Here is a 9,875-nt window from a genome sequence, read left to right on the forward strand (position 1 = left end):
GGTTTTTTCTGGTTGTGAGTTGCATTGCTGCAGTATTATTATTTTTTGCAAAAGCAGAATAAAAAGTTTTCAAAATAAACAAGTAAATAAAAACTGCTATGACAGCGCTACTTGAAAATTTCATTCTGCTGAGGCATTTCAAGAGAACAAATGGTGAGAAATGCATGTGGAATAAACACCAACGTGAGCTGATTTTGTAACTACGGTGAATAAGTGTCTCTCTATGCAGCAGAGTTCTTTGTTTTTCTGTCAGATGAAGGATGTATCAATAGCTATGATGTGAGCTTTATGTGAAGTGTCACCATTACTGGCAAGAAAGAAAAGGTGATATTCACATGGTGTAAATACTGAATTTAGGTTTATTGGTGCATGTGTTTATTTGAACGTAGTACTGTTTATAAAGAAAAAGAAAAGGATTAATACTATGGGAAATGACATTTAAATCTCTCAAAACACCCTGGATTCACAAAATGACCATCAATGTTTTGCCTCTACTTGCAAACATATCCTTTTTGCTCTTGATGAATGCTATGACAATGTAAAGTTGGTATTTTTGTCAGATGGGCTGGTGAAAATTCAGCAGGAATTGAGGAATGATAAGGTCTGCATCAACAAGTTTCAATCACAAGGTCATGTGACATTTTTGAAAAACAGAGTGTGTTGAAGAAAATATGTTGAGCGGTTAAAATTGGATATTGTGTGCATTAAGTGCACTTAGGCTGGATCTATACAGGTAAAAAAATGCTACAGAAAAAAGTGTGTTATGAAAGTTCTTAATGGAAAATCCCATTGGTGGCTGATCACTGCTTTACAGCGCCATCTTTATAACACAGTTATAATGATATAATTGACGAGTCCTTAGTCTATAATACGAAACCCAAGGGATCTATGGTATTTCACTGAACTCAGTAGGAGTACTTCTGAGTAAACAAGGGCCCCATCTACACTATACATTTAAAGCAGTATCATACGACTTTGATCAGTCATGACTTCCCCCCAAAATTATGGGAATTGTAGTTTGTTAAGGGTGCTGAGGCCTGCCAACCTAACAGTTTGAAAGCACCCCCGGGTGCAAGTAGATAAATAGGGACTGCTTACTAGTGGGAAGGTAAACGACGTTTTTGTGTGCTGTGCTGGCTCGCCAGATGCAGCTTGTCACGCTGGCCACGTGACCCAGAAGTGTCTTCAGACAGCGCTGGCCCCCGGCCTCTTAAGTGAGATGGGTGCACAACCCTAGAGTCGGACACAACTGGCCCGTACGGGCAGGGGTACCCTTACCCTTAAGGGTGCTGAGAGTTGTTAGGAGACATCCATTCCCCTTCCAGAGCTATGATTTCCAGAGTGCCCTAAGAAGGTAAAGAGGAATTGTTTGATAAACAACACTGGGAATTGTAGCTTTGTGCAGAGAATTGTATCTTTGTGCACTTCATTAACTACAGTTCCCAGGATTCTTTGGGCAAAACCATGATTTTAAAGTGGCATGACACTGCTTTAAATGTATAGTGCAGATGTGACCAAGTTAAGACTGTACTGGCTATTCCACATATACTATCATAGAATTGGAAGGTCCCATTGTACTGTGGAAGTCAACTAATCTAACCTTGGCTCGGTTCAGGATCTACAAGGCAGGATTCCTATGACTGAAATAGACGCTAGGATGCACGTTGTACCTATTTACATGAAGACTGACTCTGACTCTCTCTCTCTCTCGCTCTCTTAAGTATAAGGAAATAAGCTAGTTATAATTTATGGCAACACAAATACTCAAAGGTAAATTAAAGGACAGATAAACATTTGCAGTCCCAGACATCAGCAGCCTATTATCAGCACACAAAGAGGAAAGATTGCTGTAATTGTACAACTCCTGAACAATAAACTCTAATTAGATTTCTCTCCACATCAGAGATTTATTTATTTCTTTTTCTTTTTAAAATGTTTTCCAGTTTTCATGAAAGGTTTAGGGGGGAAATGATGAAGCAGATAATGATAAGAAAGAAAGAAAAAATGAAAACAAAATAGAAACCTGAAGGGCAGCAGGGAACAGACTAAACATTCTATGCTAAGCTTTCAGTAATGACCTTGTTTAAGCATTTTCTCACAATAGAAAAATGATGACTCACAACTCTATGATGCTGCAATTAAGCATCATGGGTATAATCAAGTATCAACAGCATCGTTCCCCTAGATGCCTCAGAGTAATTTATGTTGTTGATTTGTCAGTCAGTCCTGTGTATCTATTTATCTATGGCCCTTTGATGATTACTATAGCTCTATTCAATTGTTTGCTGAGTAGCTCCACCCCTTAGGTAATGTGCTGTGTATCCTTCTCCACCTTCCCGACCTCTACACATGCAACAGAAACATCTGTAGAAAGAGTGTGTGGATGCATAGGTGTACATGCATCGATCGCGATCTATAGGTTCATCACCAGGGTTCTCCAGGTCGATTGAATCTGGGCCCCTATTGCACCGGGTTTTAGGCTGTGTGGTAACCTTAGCACATTGTCATCACCATAATTTTATTATTTGTAATTCACCCATCTGACTGGGTTACCCCACCCACTCTGGGCAGCTTCCAACAAATATAAATGCATAATCAAATATCAAATATTAAAAATTTCCCTAAACAGGGCTGCTTTCAGATATCTGCTAAAAGTCAGATCGTTGTTTATTTCCTTGACATCTGATGGGAGGTTTTTCCACAGGGTGGGTGCCACTACCAAGAAGGCCCTCTGCCTGGTTCCCTGTAACCTCACTTCTCACAATGAGGGAACCACCAGAAGGCCCTCGTAGCTGGACCTCAGTGTCCAGGCTGAACAATGTGGATGGAGGCACAGGTATACAGGGCCAAGGCTGTTTAGGGCTTCAAAGGTCAGCACTAAGGCATGCAGATGTGTGCCAGATGGACTCCTCCAGTGCTCTTGCATCATGCCAACCTCCCTGCCATTTCCCCCCCTCCTCTCCCCAGTGAACAATTTTTTGTTTGGACGTTAGTATAGTGACTCTGCTCCACCCATTTCTGCTTTCTTAACATGGGACAATAATTTCTGAATGGGCTTTTATCAGTGACTTTAAAGGGGGGGAAGGGACCCAGAGACAACATTCAGCCAGAATATTTATTTTAAAAATTAACGAATCTTCGTTTTGGTACATGTTCTCATTCCATATCAAATTAAACAACCAATTTCTCCCTAAGAATTGAAGCAGAGACCTATTTAGGAAGCATTTGCAGGCAATGACTCCCAAAACTAGTCCCTTGTCCCTATCAATGGGTATCTGGAAAGTGAGACTTCATAAGGCTTAGTATGGAGACTTACAGCAGAAAATTCAAATGAAAGTGCCCCTTGCCCTCAAAAGTGAAAGTTCTGTAGGAATTATCTTGCTACTGCAAAGAGCTTGGGTTAGAGTGTGTGTGTGTGTCAGGCAGATGAAAGCCTTGTGTGAAAAGGACAAGACTATCGTCTCCTTTGGCAACCACTTCATCTTCTTCAACACTGCTTGTTGATTCCCTGCTCCCATTCCCACCCCCATCACTTTAGCTTTCACGTCTCCCGCTTTGACACAGATTCCTTCCTCTCCCTTCATTATTTCAGCGGTTGACTTTCTCTGCTCTTTGTCTTTACTTGTCTCCTTTAATTTTCTTTTTCTGGCAGAAGCCCTTAGCTCAATTTGTAAACTTGGGTTGTAGAAGCAAAAGCGCTGCATTGCATGTGTCTAGAACTAAATATGCATTATGAATTGACTTGCCAATATATTCATTCAGAAAATATAGCCACAAATTGACTACAGGGAGCATGTGCTGTTTTATCTCAATAAACTCCCTCCACCTAAGCTTGTTTTCCTTCTGTTATTCCTGCAGTCATTCCACACACACACACACACACACACACAGAGAGAGAGAGAGAGAGAGAGAGAGAGAGAGAGAGAGAGGGCACTCTGGGACCTTCACTCCACTGTTTTGAGCAAATGAATTTAAAGAGGTGACCAGAGCACTGTCTAGTTCTGTTGTCTTGGATGACTCTCACTTAGTGAGGCTCGGGGACATGGATAAGCTGTTCAGTTTGATCTGGGTGACCACCTGTGCTCTTGCCCTTTATGGCTAATAAAAGTAGCAGGGAGGGCATAACCAACTGGGCCAGGAAGGAGATTAATGCTTCCTTTACCAGAAGAGGGCGTGGTCACTGTCTGCTTAAAGGAGGGAGCAGTAAAGCCACTCCTCCAGAGACCCTACCTGGAATTAGAAAATCTAAATGATTATTGACCGGTCCCCTTGGGGAAGGTTCTTGGGGAAGATTCTTGAGTGGGCGGCCATGAGCCACATCTGGGTTCTCTTGGATGGAACTTGTTTTCTACATCTACATCTATTTCAATTGAGATTTAGGCCTGTCAGGAGTTCAGCCTACACTCGAGTAGGACCCTGGCAGAGACACATGCCCTCCTGGTCGATCATTCTGGAGCTTCATAAGCTCTCTTCAGCCCGAACATCACAGTGACCGATGCCAACCGACAGCGGCACACTTAGGGATCCGCAGAGTTTGCGCATCATGCAAGCAATAGACCTCAGCAACTCAGTATTTTGGCTAATCTACTTTATTTACATATAAACACACACAGAGCACTGCAACATGGCTTCCTCTCTCTCTAGCATCAGACACCAAAGAGAAAAAGAACAAAGGACAATAGTCCCACTTCACAGAACACAGTAACACAAACATCCTGTCTTCGTCACTTCCCACTCTGTGGAGTCATAACATACACCTTCATATGAAAGACAACAATCCCATGACTGCAATCATGGAGCAGGAATTCTAACACTTGAGTGGATGGCCATGGGCCACACCTGGGTTCTCTTGGATGGAACTAGTTTTCTACATCTATTTCAATTGAGATTTAGGCCTGGTTTTGGCAGATAAAGTGCCTGGGTTATCCTGTATGATGACATTTGTCAGGAGAGAGGTGGGGCAGGAGAGAGGTGCCTGTCAATTCCCCTTGATGTCTCAGAAGCTTTCAGTACCATTTACCATGGTATTTTTCTTGAGTGGCTGTCCACATTGGAGTTGTTCAGCACAACTCTGCCATGGTTCTGACCCTAAGGTCCTTTATAGAGGGCAGTGCTTGGGGAGCGCTGTTTGATGCCATGGAGCCTGCAGTGTGGACTTCCATTTTATGCTCCATGCTATTTAACATCTATGTGAAACCACTGAGTGGGGTCACCCAGGCTTTTAGAGCTTACATTTTCAGCAGTATACTGATGGCAAGCAGCTCTACTTCTCATTTGAATCCTTAGGTGTTTGTGTCAGTGGTAGAGCAATGTTTTGCCTTGATAATGGAGTTTATGAGAGACAGTAAACTGAAGTTTAATTCAGAAGAGACTCGGGCACTGTTAGTGGGTGGTTCTGTATACTGGATGGAAGCGATGTGGATGGGACCACACTTTCTCAAAAGGATCAGGTAGATAGTTTGGGAGTTCTTCTAGATTTATTACTGTTGCCTGAGGCTCAAGTGGCACTGGTGGTGCAGAATGTCTTTTGCCAGGTTTGATTGGTACTCCAACTATGCCCCTGTCCAGACAGAGACAGTCTAACGTCTGATGTCTATTCTCTGGTAACCTCCAGGCTACATTACAGCAATATGTTATATGTTATACTCTTGAAGACGGTTCAAAAACTATAGCTGGTGCAGCAGCCAGGTCACTGAACTGGGAAGACAATCTGAGCATGTAAAACAAATTCTGACATGACTGCACTGGCTACCAATTTATTTAAGGGATCAATTTAAGGTGCTGGTTTTGACAGAGAAAGCCTTTTGTGGCTGAGGACTCAAATACATCAAGGACCACCTCTCCCCCACATGAATGAAGTGGGACCCTGTGTCCGAGGCCCTTCTCCATGAGGGTGGTGTGGAGGGCGGTGACACAAGAACAGGCCTTTTCAGTGGTGGCTCCCTGCTTATGTAATGCTCTCCCTAAGGACATATGCCTGGTGCCATTGCTATCTATTTTGAGGCTCAGACAAAGGTGTTTCTTTTTACCCAAGCTTTTGGCTTTTAATTTGGAGGGGTGTAGCTATCTGTGATCTCTTTTAGTGTGTGAGATCTTCTCTCATGTTACCACTCATCATACCTTGGATGTTGATGAGACCTAGAGAAGGTGTTCACCTGAGGATCTTGGCACCTGGGCAGGTTTGTATAGGTAGATATGATCTTTCATATAGCCTGGGCTCAAGCCAGGGCTTTGTAAGTCATAAACAACACTTTGAATAGAGAAGCCTGGAGGCTCACATTTGACTGGCAATTCTGAAGTTCCTTTTCCCTAGTCTGATCTGACCAGACATTCTGAAGCTAATTGTGGATTAGATTTGATTCGGATTGAGCCTTATGTTTGCAATGCACTTGTATCCCAGCTGGGCCACTATGTTGGAAAAATATATCTGGACTTTCAAGGAACAGAATGAGCAGTTGCCTCAGCCAAACCTTGCATGCTCATAATATGGCATGAACTGTTTGGCTAAGAGTGTCATAGTTTACCCTGTGAGATACTGATGAGGCTAGCAAGGATTGAATCCATTGTTCCACACTGATTTCAATGAGTTTCCTACATGTAGCTCAGTGCTGGTTGCCTAACAGATCAATACAGTATGCACAGCGACCTGCTTCTTAGCTTGAATGCTGCTGCTCCTGTAAAATTACTTCTAAGGATGATCTCTGCATGGAAGCGGTAGGTATTGCACAGATGCGCCATGTGGGGAATGTAGTATAGAAACATTGCGGTTGCGTCTTCCCGAATTCTCAATTTTTCTCCTTTCTTCTTTTCAGTGTTGATGTGTATTAGTTGCACTAATCATTCCCCACCCACCTAGTAGTGGAAAGTGCATATTTCTATAAACAGGAATCATCTGTTGCCACAAACAATGGCAACCTTTGTTTGAAAGAGGAAGTGAAATTTTGCCTGTTCAGCTGCATATGAATAGAACAGATTGCCTGCTTTTCCAGAGATTGCTTACAGACTGACAGGCATTTAAATCAAAATCGTTTACCTATTCTTTATCTTCTCCTTTGTCTTTTTTTTTTTAAAAGGAATAATGCCAATACACTGCAGATTGATTCTTTTTAGGGGCAAACAGGAGGTAGAGCATGGGGGATGGTTCTGATTGTTTAGTGTCTATATAGTCCATCTTAGCACATAAATTTGTTACTTTTTTGTTACTTTGATTGCACTAATAATTTGCAGAATGTGTGAATTATGTATGTAGAAGCCAGTTGGCTTCTTTCCTACAGGGCAATGGGACCGAGAGATTAGCCATTTCAGCAGTTTACTTGAATGCTAATGAACCTTGACCATGTTGCTGAAGCTTTATTGAGTCTTTCCTCCCCACATTACTGCTGATGTAGTTCATGCAATGTGTGTGAAGCCTACATGGGCCATCCTCCTGACATATGGTCCACAGCAACCTTTGTGAGGCCATATGGCACAAGCATCCAAGCCAGTTCAGCTGGATGCGTTCCAAATTTCACACAGCTATAAAGTCAAAGAGTGAAAGTCATCATGTCACAGGACTGAGAAGTGGACCAGGACAAAGAATCTCTCTGAGGACAGGTCCATACCATTGGTATGCATGCCATAATCTACCGTTTACCATGACCTACAGTTTCTGTGTGTATATTCCTCCTTACCTTGTCACCTTGTTGTATATCAAAGACACAAGACTGTTGGGATTGAGATATAGATTGAAGTAAGGCAAAGGTTTAGTACTGCATTTAAAACATTAAAACAATCAATAAAAAGCTATGTTAAATGAAAATTACAAATGAGAAATGAGAGAGATGCATATAAGGTCACCAACTGGCCACTAAGCATGCTTAAAAACTGCTCTTCAGCAACTGCCTTCTTATAGACCGACAGAGAAGGCCTCATCCTCTGTAGATTACCTGGGTAGGAACAAATAGGAAACAATTATAATCAGTGTTGCTTGCTGGCTTCTGCAGGCAACAATTTTCTGTTATATAAACAGAGCAGACAGGTAAATCTCTACATTCTGCAGCTCAGGTGGGCAGAAACAAGCATTCTTTACTATTCTTGCTAAAGCAATACCACTTTTTATAGGTTTGTTCACTCTAAGAATGATCAACAGTGGCAGATCCATGGTAACCACGGTGCTATTAGAATTTGGTGTCTCTACAATACTATCACCTACATTGTATATGGTTTTAAACTTTTTTTTTATTTTTTTAACCATACAACTTAACCATGAATAGAAATGTTTATTTGAAAATTAATGTGTGTGCTAATATTGCCACTATATTCCTTCATTTATGTTGGAGGGACACATCTCCATCTGTCTCTGGAGACAATAGAAGATTGCACCCTTGGGGGCAGAGTAAAAACCATTGGAAAGTTACAGCGCCTGCTGTGGTTGTAGAGACCCATACAGGAGAGGCATGTTTTCTTGAAGCTGGGGCAGATGAAGACATCCAGTTGTGCTGGATGGGGTTTCTTCTCTCTGCGCTCTTCACCGTGGTCATTCCTCCTCTGGTCACTGCTATGAACACATAATCTTTCATGTCTCCAGGGACTGCGATTGTCTGCAAGCGATTCTCTCATGGTGGGGTTAATGTTGTCAGCTTCCCTGTCATATTTGCAGAGATCTTTGTAGTGCAGAGTGGGTCTGCCAGCTCCTTGTAGAACACATCCCTGGGCAACCTGCCATCTTCTATTCTGTGGACGTGACCAAGCCAGCATAGATGTCACTGAGACAGGATTGTGAACAGACTGGGAATGTGGGCTTGGGAGAGCACTTGGGAGAGTAGTAGGACACTGTCCTACTACTATATATTGTCACAATACTCCTTAGTTTGTGTTGGGAGGGCAGACCTCATAGTTGGGAATGATCAAATGATAGCTTGGTGTGATGCCATCTGTTCAGCAAAAGAACTGAAAGCAAGTCACTCATCTTTCCTCTTTCACTGCTTTGGAGAATGTCCAAAGTAGTCCTAAGAGATAATGGGCTTATCCATACAACCCCAGAGTCGTCTGCAACTGGACTTAACTGCCAGGGGTCCTTTACCTTTACCTTCCCCCCAGGAAAGGTCCTTGTGAAACAGCACCCACCAATTGGCTCATCCACTCAACAAAAAACAGAATTCATTCTACTCAAAGTGCATTATTTCCTTTTCCTTTTCTTTATTTCTTCCTGAACCAGTTTATCTGAATCCTTCCTTATGTCCCTTTGAACTTCAAATGCCTGTTTAAAGTTCTGCACATCTGCACATGTCAGTTCAAACATCTGCACATCTGTTTAAACGTGCTATGGCTGTCCAGAACACTCTGCAAATCATGTTCTGCTCTTCTCCCCTCTTGCCATTACCCAGAGGTGCAACTTGTTGACAATGAATCTCACCCAAATCTACTTAACAAGTCCTAATGCTAAACACACAAAGGAAGTGAAACTTCAAGAATCTGTTCCTTCTCACAACGAGAAATTTCTATTAAAAACGCATCTTGTAAACGGAATCAACATGGCATCAGAGCATAAAAGAATCTAAATTGGATTTTGCATTTAAAAGAGGCTGAGGTGTTTATTGAGTTCTGAGGACAGAGTTTGTTGTTTTCAGGCTTGCACAGACATTTTAATTATCACCTGAGATATATCCACATTTTAGTTCTTAATTGACAACACACAATTATCCATTTCCCCCCAAACATCTGACTTTGCTGGTACTACAAGGCAATGAAAGCAGAGCGTGTCTAAGAGAAGATGCTAAGATGGAAGGGAATTCAGTAAGAATAATACGACAGTTGTACACATGTCGTTCTACTTCCAGCTCATTCGTTTTTCAAAACAAAACAAAACAAAAAGTTGTTGTTTTTTTGTTGGCCAC

Source organism: Podarcis gaigeae, assembly GCF_964106915.1.
Source record: "Podarcis gaigeae genome assembly, chromosome: 17".
Lineage (NCBI taxonomy): Eukaryota > Metazoa > Chordata > Lepidosauria > Squamata > Lacertidae > Podarcis > Podarcis gaigeae.